This window comes from Orcinus orca, chromosome 1 (genome assembly GCF_937001465.1).
Source record: "Orcinus orca chromosome 1, mOrcOrc1.1, whole genome shotgun sequence".
Lineage (NCBI taxonomy): Eukaryota > Metazoa > Chordata > Mammalia > Artiodactyla > Delphinidae > Orcinus > Orcinus orca.
The window spans coordinates 128,889,569-128,903,865 of NC_064559.1; the positions used below are offsets into that span (position 1 = coordinate 128,889,569).

Genomic DNA, 14,297 nt, shown 5'->3' on the forward strand with positions numbered 1-14,297 from the left:
GTCTGTGTTCCCAGTTCGCCTGCAGGCAGAAACAGGAAGACGGGACAAAGACTAATTTCATAAAAACAGGTAAACACTCCTGAGGAGTTTGAGGAGGGAAGAAACTGCATAGAAAAGACTGGAATTTCTGTTCACAGAATGGGAGGTTGGTGCCATTTGTAACTTTGTTTGAACCCACAGAAGACAGGGAGAGTCTGGTGACATTCAAGTTCTACAAGAGCATGCATTCTCAACAGGGGTGATCTTACCCCCAGGGAGGTGAAATTGGTTCTTGGGGTGAAAATATCTTAGGTATTATAATGGTTTGTTGCCCTCCAAAGGCTGTAATACATAAACAGATGTACAGTCTATCTATGGTACTAAAAGTACACCAGAGGATGGAGAGTGGGCACGGGGAACAGCCAGGAGAGTTTTAAAAGTGTCTAAAAAGGCTACTTCGGGGGCTTCCCTGGTGGCGCAGTGGTTGAGAGTCCGCCTGCTGATGCAGGGGACACGGGTTCATGCCCCGGTCCGGGAAGATCCCACATGCCGCGGAGCGGCTGGACCCGTGAGCCGTGGCCGCTGAGCCTGCGCGTCCGGAGCCTGTGCTCCACGGCAGGAAAGGCTACTTAGGAAGGTTGGAATTTTTTTTTTTTTTAAGGATAAGCACTTAACTAGAACGAAGCTCTACTTGAGAGATGGAGACCAGGAAGGTTTAAACGATGTGTTCTTCTGGAATAAGAAAGAGTAGGGGGCAGGGATAGAAAGGAGCAAAAAGGAAAGCATTCTGGGTTGGTGGAAACAGCATATGCACAGGCTTCGAGTAAAAGGAAAAGGTGAGCAACACAAAATGCAATAGAGTGGCCGAGTAAGATAAGGTCCGGGCAGGCTTTATTGGATTTAGCAATTAGGAGGTCACTGATCATTTAACCTCTTTGCACTTCAGTTTCAATACTTGTTAAATTAAATTGAAAAATAATCTCCAAGGCAACTTACAGCTCTAAAGACTCTCTCACCTGGGCTGGGTCTCTTTACACACAGAAACACACATAAAACATATCCATACACTTCTTCATACTCCCAACACACATGTTAATCTATTTCGATAATCTAATTTTCCTATCTCTCTGCAGCTATATTCGCCTTTGGAGATTAACAGTTCTCTTTGTTTAATTATAACAATCCTTTTAAAAATCGGCTACAAGAGTGTACAGTTCCCTGATAAGCTGAGCTGCTGGACAATAAACTGGTCAATATCAGTTCCTATAAACATTCCTAATGCCTTGTAAATACCTTTTATAATGCCATAAACTCTTTAGAATGTGGATACTAGATTTTATTTCATGTGGAAAAAAAAAGATTTTAAAACCCAGATTCATTCAAATGGGGCAAAAAACTATCTCCTTTTGAACTATCATTCGTTCATTAGGCAGTTACTAAGTGCCTACTGTGTGTCAAAAAGTACCATATGTGCTTGGGAAATTATCAGTGAATAAGACAAACAGTTCACAGCTTCCAGGAGTCTAGGGTAGAAAAGCAGGGGAGTAACTGAGAAGTTGATAATGTTAGCACACCTCAGTCACTGCTAGCATCTGGCCATGTGGGTAACATGTTTGAACCTTAGACCTATTCCTGACAACAGAGTCTGAGGAATAGAAGGATGGACTTACCAGGGGGAAAGATGGCAGCACAGACACAGTCACTCAAAAAAGGGGGTTTTCTTAACCGTTTGGGGGCCATAGACCCCTTCTCTGAATCATGTCTAAAATAAGATTATAAATGAAACCAATTATATTAAAATACAGTTATCAATTGTAAAATTTGTGATATAGTAATGTATGTCTGCTTCTTTACTAACACAGTAAATAACCAGATGGAGTGGCTGTCATAATAACGACTGGTAACTTTGAAGCAGCGGGGAGCATAAATGACATGTTGAGGTACTTACAACCTTATAATGTGTTATGAAAATACCTGTGGTTTCTATTGATGACAAAGTCACAGCTACTATTAATAATACTGTGGTCTGTTGCCTATGTTTATAATTGAACAGAATGTTAAATTTCAGTAGCGGTTAATGAAAGTACAGAATTTTTTTACTATCTGAATTCACAGACTCCCCTGAATTCCATCCAGAGACCCCTTGCAGGCTGCAGCCCCCTGTTCTGGAACATAAAGCTAAATCAGGATTTCTGCTTTCAATCACATGGCTCCATGGTCACTTCTAGAGCTTCGGCTCCATCACTGGGATTTCCCAAAGAAGTAGCTAGTCCATTATCTGGAGCACACTGCCATCCCATGGCTCCTCCTGAAGAGTTTAGCATTAATAACATCCACAACAAAGCAGCCTTTTAGGGCATTAGACCAAACCTGCAAATTAATGCACCGGCTCATCACAATTCATTAATCAAACTCAGACTGGATTTAACAACAGATTATTAAAGATCAAAATTATACTCACAGAAAAAAAAGGCAGCTCCCAGAGGGTCAAATGTAATGTGAATGGTTTTGCATAAAACCATAAACTTGCTATTAAATTAAAAACAGGAAAAATTATGTCCACTGCTTATCTTCAGTCGTTTTTTGTTTTTTTTTTTAAGGAATGTTACGCTAATTTATTTCTTTGCTGTTCCTGGTTACACAGTAAAAGACTCAAAGGTTAAAATGCAATGGTTCTTTTGATGTTTGGTTGAGCAACTTACACTAACATCTACTGACTGAGGTAAAGAAATTAATGAAATTACTCCCATAATTCATTACTAATGGAACACTGTCAATGCTTTCAACTGACAGTTCACACAAATCCGCCTCAGTCACCGAGACACCTCATGGTGACTGACAGTAGGGCTCACTTCTGATAATGCTCCACAAAGCAGAACTCAGCTGCCTTGTCCTACAATTTCCTGATCCCTCACCTCTGTGCTCTTGCTTTTCATGAGCAGGTCCGTTCTGTGAACAAAAGCAAGAAGGGGGAAACAATGATTTGAATTTTTCTCTCTCTTCAGGGAATTTAGGCAGACCTGCTGGGGATTCCCAAAGACATAAACATTCAGAATGCTCTAATTTGGCAGATCACAGTGCTGCAACCAACTGTGCAATGAATTTTTTTTAAAGGTTAATATTTTAGAGCAGCAAACATAGATAAAGAGCATAACAATAATAAGAAGGATGGGGAAAACTCATTTAAAGAACTGTATGATTTTGTGACATCTATTCTCGTTACCCATTAGGACTGAACCATTAGTTCTTTCTGTTTTTGCAGAAACAGAAGCAAAAATTACTAGCACACATGCTGATTAAGGTAGGTAAGTAACATTTCTGGAAATACAAAATGTTTTATTCAATGTAGGTACCCGTTTGATATTTATAGGGTGTTTTGGTCTTAGTAGTGTCTATTTTAAACTGTAAATTCCTAAAGGGAAGGGACTATGTCTTTGTTGTATATCTGAAGATAATGAATAACTTCTCTTTGAAGTTATACCAAGATGGTACAGAATGATGTTATGGGTGAGACAAAATATACCAAATGATCATACATGTATAATACATTATTATACACATATATAATAAAGTCCAAAAGAGTCAACATATTCAAAACACTTTATAAATACAGGGAGTGTCTAACGCAGCGACTCAAGTGTGGATTTTGCTTGTGTTGTTGTAGTTACATCCTAAGCAGCACGTACACGTTCCAATTTTGTCGTCCCCCTCTCTCAATCCCTGGCAATCTTTTCTGCCAGCTCAAGATCACAATCCATCTTAACACAGCATTACAAACGGCCTCCATCAATCACTCAGTGATCACTTAAAATGAAATCTATTCCCTCTACCCAGGTACAGTACCTGGCACATAGTAAGGACTCCGTAAGTATTTGCTGAAATGAAAAAATGAAACTCCCTCTCCTCTTTCCAAATGAAAACATGCTATGTTAGGGCTGTTTTTCCAAAATCAATTTAACCACCACTAATCCCCACGAAGTGTTATCATAGAGATTAACTACAAATAAGTGCCTGATCAAAATATTTTTTATTTTTGCAGTGAGCCTCCAATGTCATGCAGATGCTTATTACTCTCTCACGTGGGAAAATGGATACACCTGCAGAGAAAGCGATATTTATTTGAAAACACAATTGTAAAACTCATATCATAGAAACTAGGGACATTGTAGGCCACCAAGATTAACAAAAATGGAGCAGAGCTTAACTTCTGAGTGGAAGCACTTTGGGCAGAAGAGTTCTGCTGAGACACCATACTTCTCTAAGGTGAAGTAAGTGGGAAAATTGTAATAATAACTACAGTGTAGAAAGCCCGTGCTCGGGAACAGGCATCTGCTTTGTGGGTGGAATGAAACAACAATCCCATCATGTAGACATTAGCATCACCACTTTACTGAGCAGGAAATTCAAAGCACTTCAGCAGCTCACCTGAGGTCACGCCAGGGAGTCACTGAGCCAACGCGAAAAATCATGTCTGGCTCCAAAGCCCCTGGGACATGACTATGCTCTGTGCTGCCGCTCTTCTCTCAGACATTTTCCCTTGTGTGCCCTCCACTAGCACCATCTCAAACCTAAAAATTAATCACTGAAGAAAAGATCTGAGTCCCATACATATCCTTGTACCAATTCTCCTTAGACAGGCCACAAAATGTAAGTGGCAGAATAGCAAAGAAGTTAACAGTGTAGGCCATGGCATGGATGGCTTAGATTAGCTTCCCTGTTCTATACCTTCCTTGCACAGGCCATTTTCTTACTTCTTTGTGCCTTGGTTTTCTTCTAAATAAAACGGAAGTGGTAATAATGCCAATATTGTGAGGTTATAGTGATAATTAAATGAGTTAATACATGTGAAGTGCTTGCTGCCTGGCACACATAAAGTGCTGAATAAAGTTGGCTGTTATTTTTAGTTCTTTTGGCCATAATGCAATGGACATTTGGACATTGCATATCCACAATTCAGCAAGTTAGTTGACCAGCTTCCAAACACCAAGTTTTATTGAGCATCTAATACATTGCAACCTAAACAACAAAAGAGCCTGAAAGTAGTTCTCATCCAAGACATTAGGTTGTAAATTCTTTGACATAATGGACAATTTGGCAAGTCCTCCCTAAGTCCCTGTGGTATAACGCTGTGTTCCATACCCCACAGATGAGCAAGTGGTAGTGAAAACAGAATAAGAGGGAATCGTTTTCATAAATTTTGTCTATAAAATCACTAAAGCTTTCAAATTAATCTATTCTTTTAACATTGAGGAAATAGGGACCTCATACTTAACCTTGCAACCCAGATCACCCAGGCAGTAATTACAATTTTGAGATTTGAACCCACAACAGATGACTGCTATTTCTATAGCTTTAACCTGCCCTTCTAATAAAAGAAGAATTCAAACATCCTCTTTCATTGCTATTATTTCTTAGATACAACTCGTTTTAACACATTATAACTATTTGACTCTTTTAGCCGATTATATAATAATAATAAAAAATATTGACAGCATAGAAATATCTAAATTCTGAGACTAGCTTGAAACGCCACCTTCCATATGGGCTCCAATATGATAAAACTAAGTACCCAAGTATTTTATAGTTTTTATTAGAACTGATGCAATGCTGAATTAAAAATCATGAGTCATTCAGTGCCCACACCCATATAACCTGAAGTAGTCCTTTGAAACATGATATTCATTGAATGAATGTTGAATAAACACTTGCATTCCCTGCCAAGGGGAAACTTTAAAATTACTACAAGCTAGAGGAACCCATGAACTCTGTAGATAACGGCTGGCGATCACTCTCTTGATGCTCTCCTCTTGGTTGGAAAAAGCAAGGGGACTTAGTTTATAGAAGAAGATAATAAGGATACACAGCAATCTAACGTAAACTGAATAAAGTATACATTCATTCTTTCCTGAGAAGCCCAGCTCTTCATATCCTAAGTCACCCCCAGGTGAAAATGTCTAAGTGACACTCTGACCACAAGTCAAAAAGCCATATGACCACAAGGTGAACTGGGCTTGTTGAGCCTTATCCTAAGCTATATTTCATAAAAATACTCTCCCTGGATCAATGAAATGCAAATGCTAAAATTATCTTGTAGTACCATCAAAATAAAAAGAAACTTGAGAATTAAGTTGTCATTCTTAATTAAAATGAGCTTTCTAATTTCTTTACTCTAAATAACTAAAGTAGATATGAATACTATAAACACTTAACTGACTAAAGAAGGATTCTACCCACACCCCCAGTTAGAGAACACTTAATTTATACATGAGGCAGCTTATAAGTATTTAGCAGTGTGGCTGGGGTTAGCTCTTTGGTCTACTTTTTAAATGATTAAATACTCTCCATCCAAGTGAATAGATGACTTCGGAGTTGCATTTTGCATGCTAAAACCTTCTTTAAACACATAAGCCTTGCTCAAGATTTAAGAGAGAAAAAAAATCTTAGTGACGGTACATTCATTATGTCTTTATTAAAGAGAGACTTTTCCATAGGGTTATGTGCAGCTGAATATGAGCCTCAGTTTAATAACAAAGCAAGCTTTCCTAGTACTACAAATATTATACAATTTTAATGTTTGATGTGTTCCTTAATTATAGAAAACTCTGCAAAGAATAACATCCTTGAAATTTACTATGCAAATGCTCTTAATTTATGACAAATTGCTCCTTAAAACACAAGTATTAAATCTCTATTAGATTTGTCAAGGTAATGTACTAATATGCATCACTAAGATCTTAAATTTATAAGTAGCAATGCTGTTTGTTAGATGCAAATAAGGATTTCCTTAATTAAAATACACTATCCCCAGCCTCTCAGCAGATTTAGCTCAGTCTTTATATAGGACAGGTTCATTATCTACCTCAAGTTAATAGAAGTATGACCTACTGTGGTTATTTCCTTTAAAATTTAATTTTAATTACTATTTTGTTAATGGAAATAAAGCACTAAAGAATTGTGAAGATGATCCAAAAGCAATTTTGAAAACTTAATTAAAATACCTCTTGAAATCTTCAAAAGGAATTTAGCACTTACACGGTTTGATAACTGATGGCCTTACAAATATAGCATTAGATAACCAACTCTATGAAAAAATAAATCTTTGGATGAAGCATACTTTACAACTATAGTGCTTCCTTAGTCTGCATCTTGAACTAATGGTCCAACTAAATAGGTATAAACGTAAAACTTGTAATTCAAAATTTTAACATTAGGCAAGTGTTCTTAACAAAGAAACGAAATGAATAACCATTACACAATGCCTTCACAATACATAAACCTTAAATGCATTCAGAGTTTTTGCATAAAACCATCATGGTTTAATCCAGATAATTGCAGATGTGTTCAGTTTGTCTTTTGGTCCTTTGGGACCTGAATATAAAATTAAAAGGCTGGTAAGATGTTGTATAAAATTCAATAGCAGAGTTTTATTAGGCAGCTTCCTTTCCAATCTAAATTTCAAAGATTTACACATATATTATTGATCTTATCTGTGAAAATATTGGTTCAGTGAGTAGCCTTTAAACATAACACAATCCATAGATTTTATTGAGATTCACTACTCCTCATGAAAAAGATAAGAATATGAGATGCAGAGTATAACAAAGAGCAAGCTCCAGGCAAGAAACACAGCCTTTGTGATGTTCAAAATATATTTAGCAGCTCTTATATTACAAACCTTGCAGTGTTATGGTTCATAATGCAATGTGCATTTTTGTACCAGACTACTTGACTACTTCCAGTAAGTAAAATCCCTGAATTCATTAGCAATAATGACTTTTTTTCCTTATAGATCTATTTAATGGAAAAGGCATTTTGCCAGACACCACCCCCTACCCTGTCAAAACAAAAAAACAAAAAAACAAAAACCAGTAGGCCGTTCCATTGGCATAAAATCATGGATCTATTCTCTTAAACATTGGAATTCCAACTTCAGAAATTAAAGAAATTTTATTAAAAATGAAAAATAAACATATGACTAAAATGATGGGAGAGCAATTAAGTTGAAGTACCACTGAATTTCTCTAATTCTGTATTAACCTAGCAACATGATTTAGATTCACACCCCCAAAATTTGACCTTACTGAACTAACAAAAGAAATTCTGTAAAAATAGGAGAGTCCATCTTTCGGTTTTGTTCTTTTTTTTTTTTTTTTAATTCACCACACAGGAATTGCCAATTTGTAAGTGAGTTATTTTCTAAGACTTTATTTACATGTCAGTATTTTTAAAACTAAGGATGAATATTACCCTAGAAGCAATAAATAGAGATTAGGTTTATCCTAAAAAAATCTATAAAAGCTTAATTTAGCCTTATAGCATAGCTGAAAGACTTACAATGAAATATAGCAGGAAGCAATACTGTTTCAATACTCGTAATTAAAGAAAATGGAAAGTTAAATTGAATTAAAGATAGTTTATTATTCTTAAATGCTCTGAGAATAACAGATTTAATTTGAAGAGAAGGCAAATGTAGATGAGACATTTATCAGAATTCTGAAGGTGACTTCTGAGCTTTTTCAAGGTCTTTGGAGGTTGTTGTCATCAATTCTGTTTCAGGGCTTAATTTCATGTGAACACATAACAACATGTATTACTTGGACAGTTAAGATAAGTTTAATAACGAGTGCCTTTCCCTTCTCTTGTTGCAGGTATTCTTTAATATTAACTTGATTTTCATCAACAGTAAGAGTAATTTTTAATTAATAATCGGAATGGAAAAAGAGCAATGATGGAGAAAGATTTTTCTGGAGATAACTAAACATACATTGGAAGAAAGGAAAGGAGGGAGTAAGGAACAATGAAAAAGTATTGGGAAAAAAAAAAAAAAAAAGAATTGGAGGGAAGGGGTAAGGGGCCAATAAAGAAGCATGGACATTGTAAGAAAATAGTAACTTGAGGTCTGTTGGTTCTTGGAATTTTTTATTTGTTTGGTTGTTTGTGTATATGTGTATGTGTGTATAAAACACATACACAGAGAAGAAAGAGAGGGAGAAAGAACAGTATGATTTCCTGATATCCGTCCTTCCATTTAAGTTAGTTTTTTAAATCTCAATTGTTTCTTCTGAGAGCAAAACATGCCAAAGTGGAGGATGAGTCATATGACCCCTTAAATACAAAATATAGTGGCTTAAGTATCTAGACTAATAAGCATTGAGCCTTAGAATAATTCAGAATTTTTACATAAAACCACAGTGGTTTAACTATATTGTTACAAAATATTTTGTTTGTGTTTTGGCTCTCCAGGACCTATGCAAATTATTGAGCTGATAATGAACTGCATAAAATTCAGTACCAGAGCTATATTAAGCAAGAACCAAAAACAAAAAGACGCAGAGCCCTTAACACACTCACATGCACTGGGACTCTCTAAGAGCGTACAATGCTTCCCGCATGAGTCTGAACTTTCCTCAAGGGGTATCCCTCAGTGTTAGAGTTCTGTGAAACACACTCTGGATTAGAGTCAGGAATCAGACAAAGATTAGCACCACCGCCACTATTGTTCAATAGTGATTTGGAGGATCTAGCCAATGTAGTAAAACAGGGTAAAGAAATGCGGCATAAATCAGAAAGGAAGATATGGCATTATCATTCTTTGCAAATGTTATTGGAAAATCCAAGAGAATCAGCTAAAATCCATTAAAACAAAAGAGCTCAGAGGAATGGCAAAATACGAAAGCAATAATTTTCACTTACACTAACAACAATCAGTTGGAAAATATAATAGAAAAAATATTCCACTCAAAATAAGAATTTAAAAGGGAGGGAGGAGATCACCCAAAAGAAAAATGGGCAAAGAATGTTAACAAGCAATTAAGACAAATATGCAAATAGCCAATTAACATGTGAACAGATGTTCAAACTCAATAATAATCAAAAATATATAAATTAAAACAAGATATCATTTTCCCCTTATGAGGACTGAAATGATTAAAAACACGGGTAATACCCTATCTTGACATGAAATGTGGAAGGAAGAGCCACGCTTATACAAGTAGTATTACCCAGAATCCACACAGGAAATAAACAGCACGCTCAAATTGGGAAATTTGAAGAGCATTTAATAAAAGGATTATTCATAAGGGTGTGGGCAGGGTGGAGGGAACCCAAAAGGGATAAGGCAGTCCCCAAGGCTGGAGCAACGAAGTTGAGCAGAGAGGCTCACCTACCAGAACTGTGACCTTGGGTCTAGGGAGGCAGCCATCCCTCAGCAACCCCACAGGGAGGACCAGGAGAAGCAGTACCTCAGCTGAATTCTCCTTCCCTCTCACCTCCTGCCACGGCCCCACCCTGCAACCCTTCCATCAGTCGACCCAGCCCTACCAAAAGCCAGAAGCCAAGGGACCCGTACTCCCAAGTCAGCCTCATTCTCTAACACCATGTACAAAAATAAATTCGAAGTGGATTAAAGACCTAAATGTAAGGCTGGAAACCATAAAACTGCTAGAGAAAAACATAGAACACTCTTTGACATAAATCATAGCAATATTTTTTTTGGATCTGTCTCCCAAAGCAAAGGAAATAAAAGCAAAAATAAACAAATGGGACCTAATTAAACTAAAAAGCAAAGGAAACCATCAACAAAACCAACAGACAACCTACTGAATGGGAGAAAATATTTGCAAATAATATGACCGATAAGGGGTTAATATCCAAAATACATAAACAGTTCATACAACTTAACATCAAAAAAAACCTGATTTAAAAAATGGGCAGAAGACCTAAATAGACATTTGTCCCAAGAGGACATGCACATGACCAACAGACACATAAAAAGACTCAACATTGCTAATCACCAGGGAAATACAAATCAAAACCACAATGAGATATCACCTTACACCTGTCAGAATGGCTGTCATCAAAAAGAACACAAATAACAAATTTTGGTGAGGATGTGGAGAAAAGGGAATCCTCGTACTCTCTTGGTGGGAATGTAAGTTGGTGCAGCCACTGTGGAAAACCAGTATGGAAGTTTCTCAGAAAACTACAAATGGAACCACCACATGACCCAGCAATTCTACTCCTGGGGATATATCCAAAAAAAACAAAAACACTAATGCACCCCAATGTTCATAGTAGCTTTATTTACAATTGCCAAGATAGGGAAGCAACCTAAGTGTTTATCCAACAGATGAATGGATAACGAAGATGTGGTATATATATATACGATGGAATATTACTCAGCCATTACAAAGAATGAAATTTTGCCATTTGCAACAACATGGATGGACTTGGAGGGTATTATGCTAAGTGAAATAAGACAGAGAAAGGCAAACACTGTACAGTATCACTTATATGTGGAATCTAAAAAATACAACAAACTAGTGAATATAACAAAAAAAGAAACAGACTCACAGATATAGAGAACAAAACTAGTGGTTACCAGTGGGGGGTGAGGGGGAGCAAGATAGGGGTAGGGGATTAAGAGGTACAAACTGTTACGTATAAAATAAGCTACATGGATATATTGTACAACACAGGGAATATAGCCAATATTTTATAATACCGAAAAATGAAGTAAAACCTTTAAAAATTGTGAATCACTATGTTGTACACCTATAACTTATATAATATTGTACATTCACTACACTTCAATTAAAAAAATTAATATATATATAAATATTCACATATACTATAATATTGGTTTAGTCGTTTAAAAAAAGAAAAGACGTTGGTACAAAAAATTCAAACTATTAGCTGTGTTTCTCTATGAGGAGGATTGGGAAGAAAGCTCAGGGCTCCAGGGTCAGCCAGGTCTGGGTTTGTATCCCATTGACTTGCTCAGTCAGTGTTCTTTTGACTGCAAAAAACAGAAAGAAAATCAAACTGACCTGAGAAAAATGTTTTCGTCAAGACTCACACCACCAAACCATGAGCAAGCCTTCAGAAACACCTGGATCCAGAGAATGGAACCTCATCAGGTTCTTTCTTTCTCTTCCCCCCACCTACTGACTGTCCCCTCCCAGAGTCTACCAGCTCTGCTCCTTAGAGTTGGTTTCATTCTCTCAGGCCCTCTGTTCCCACAAGTTCAATCCATGGTCACTGGCAATACTAAAAATATATTCTTCAAGTTTCATGGCCAGAGAGAAAAGAGCTTCCTGGTGCTTCAATTGAAACTGTCTCAGGAAATGGCACTGGTCAGACAAGCCTGGATCACATGGCCAACCAAAAATGAATCATCAGGGCTTCCCTCCCTGGTGGCGCAGTGGTTGAGAATCCGCCTGCCAATGCAGGAGACACGGGTTCGATCCCTGGTCCGGGAAGATCCCACATACCACGGAGCTGCTAAGCCTGTGCGCGACAACTACTGAGCCTGCGCTCTAGAGCCCGTGAGCCACAACTACTGAGCCCGCATGCCACAACTACTGAAGCCCGCATGCCGCAACTACTGAAGCCCGCACGCCTAGAGCCCGTGCTCCACAACGAGGGAAGCCACCGCAATGAGAAGCCCGCGCATCGCAACAAAGAGTAGCCCCCGCTCACCGCGACTAGAGAAAGCCCGCGCGCAGCCACCAAGACCCAATGCAGCCAAAAATAAATAAATTTTAAAAAGAAAAGAATGAATCATACGGCAAGCCAGGGCAACAGGGCGTGACGACTGGCCCTGTCTGGCACAGTGTCAACTCTGTGGCCAAAGGACGGAAGCATTCTGTTTGGCCCTCACCGCAACTACAGGTATCAGATAGAGGAAACACGATCTCCCCAAAAGAGAAATATTCTTCTGGACAATAAAAAGGTAAATAAACACTACATACGTAGTAACCTTGGACAAATTACTTAACATCTCTGAACCTCAGTTTCCTCATATGTATGGATAAAATGAAGGAGGTGATGGTACCTATATCATAGGTTTGTTGTGGGATTAACATTGTGGGTTAATTTTATTCTTATTACTTTATCATTCTCTTTATCTTTGTATTTCCATATTATTTTATTTTTTAAAAGAACATGTAGTACTTTTATTTATGAATAAGAAAGCTATTTCCATTTTGAGAAGAGAGTTCAACAATATAATTAAGGAAAAGCCAACAGGCAAGTTAATCATTAATTATTTAAAATTTGCGTTTTATATCTACCATTTACAATGTAACTGTCATTACAGTTACCACATTCTGTGTTTTACATTATCAAGTTTAATTCTCACAATCACTCCATGAAGTAGGTACAATTCCCATTTTAGTGACCAAACTGAAACTCAAAGAAGTAACTTACCCAAGTGTTGGGCTGCACCCCTCCGGCCTACAAGGCTTGTACTTGCCCAGCTTCAAGATGGAAGAAAGAGTGGGGAGTCAGCGACAGAGACATCAGTGGTTTAAAGGATGGGGGAGCTTACACGTCTGAAGCAAGGTCCTGGAGCAACACCCCATCGTGTGCAGCAGACTGTTGTCAGGATATGGTGGCAGTCTTTGGGGAAGGAGAGGTTACCAGTTATAGGGGCAGTTGATGTCAGGTTGGCTCATCAGTTACCAGGGAAACCAGCAGAGGGGCACGCCCCTCACCCCCACTTTGATAAGAACAATCACTCACTGGGGCCTGGGGCAAGTACTCAGGAAGGTCAGTCAGGTGCATAGGGTGTAGGCGCAGCAGGCACTGGTCAGGCAGGGGATGCACAGAAAGCAAGAGGACTGCCATCTTGAGTGGTCTGACCATACACCAAGGACACAGACCAGTAATTAACAGAGCTGCTGGGTAAACTCAGGATTGTCTAAAGGGGTCTGCAAACTACAGCCTGTGGGCCAAATCCCACCTGCCACCTGTTTTTCTATGGCCCATGAACTAAGAATGGCTTTTCCACTTTTTAACTGTCAAAACAAATGAAATAAATACTTTGTGACATATGAACATTAAATGAACTTCAAATTTCAGTGTCCATAAGTAATGTTGTGGTGGAACACAGTCACACCCATTTGTTCTCATCTCTCTATGGCTGCTCTAGTGCTGCAGTGGCAGAAGGAAGTAGCTGGGACAGAGATCACACGGCCCACAAAGCCTAAAATATTTACTATCTGGTCCTTTACAGAAAAAGTGTGCCAACCCTGGTCGAAATCCAAAATCCACTGTCTTTCAAGTACATCTCACTGCCTCTCCTTGATAGTGCCTAAAAATTATCTGTTGGATGCTGTCATTAGGAATCTCTGGTGGCCCAAACAAGAGAATTTCAGTGCAAGAAAACAGAAGAGCATGAGCAATTCATCTTGTGGGGAATGCAGAGAGAAAAAGGAGGCAAAAAAGCGTCTGCAGCCATACCACCCTAAATGCACCAGTTCTCAAAAGCTAAGCAAGGGGGGCCTCCCTGGTAGCGCAGTGGTTAAGAATCTGCC

General features: G+C 38.2%; 1 protein-coding gene across 10 annotated transcripts in view; it reads right to left on the reverse strand.

Annotated features, from left to right (window-relative positions):
* Window positions 1-14,297, reverse strand: part of RWDD3 (RWD domain containing 3) — a 78,159-nt gene that overhangs the window by 34,241 nt on the left and 29,621 nt on the right. For 2 of the 10 annotated variants that reach the window (XR_007479229.1, XR_007479237.1), the window contains one exon: window positions 13,310-13,380. The exons of 1 other annotated variant lie outside the window; for it this stretch is intronic. The gene's annotated coding sequence lies outside the window, so the exon portion shown is untranslated. 7 more of the 10 variants (XR_007479230.1, XM_049714832.1, XR_007479228.1 and 4 more) reach the window with 6 other exon arrangements.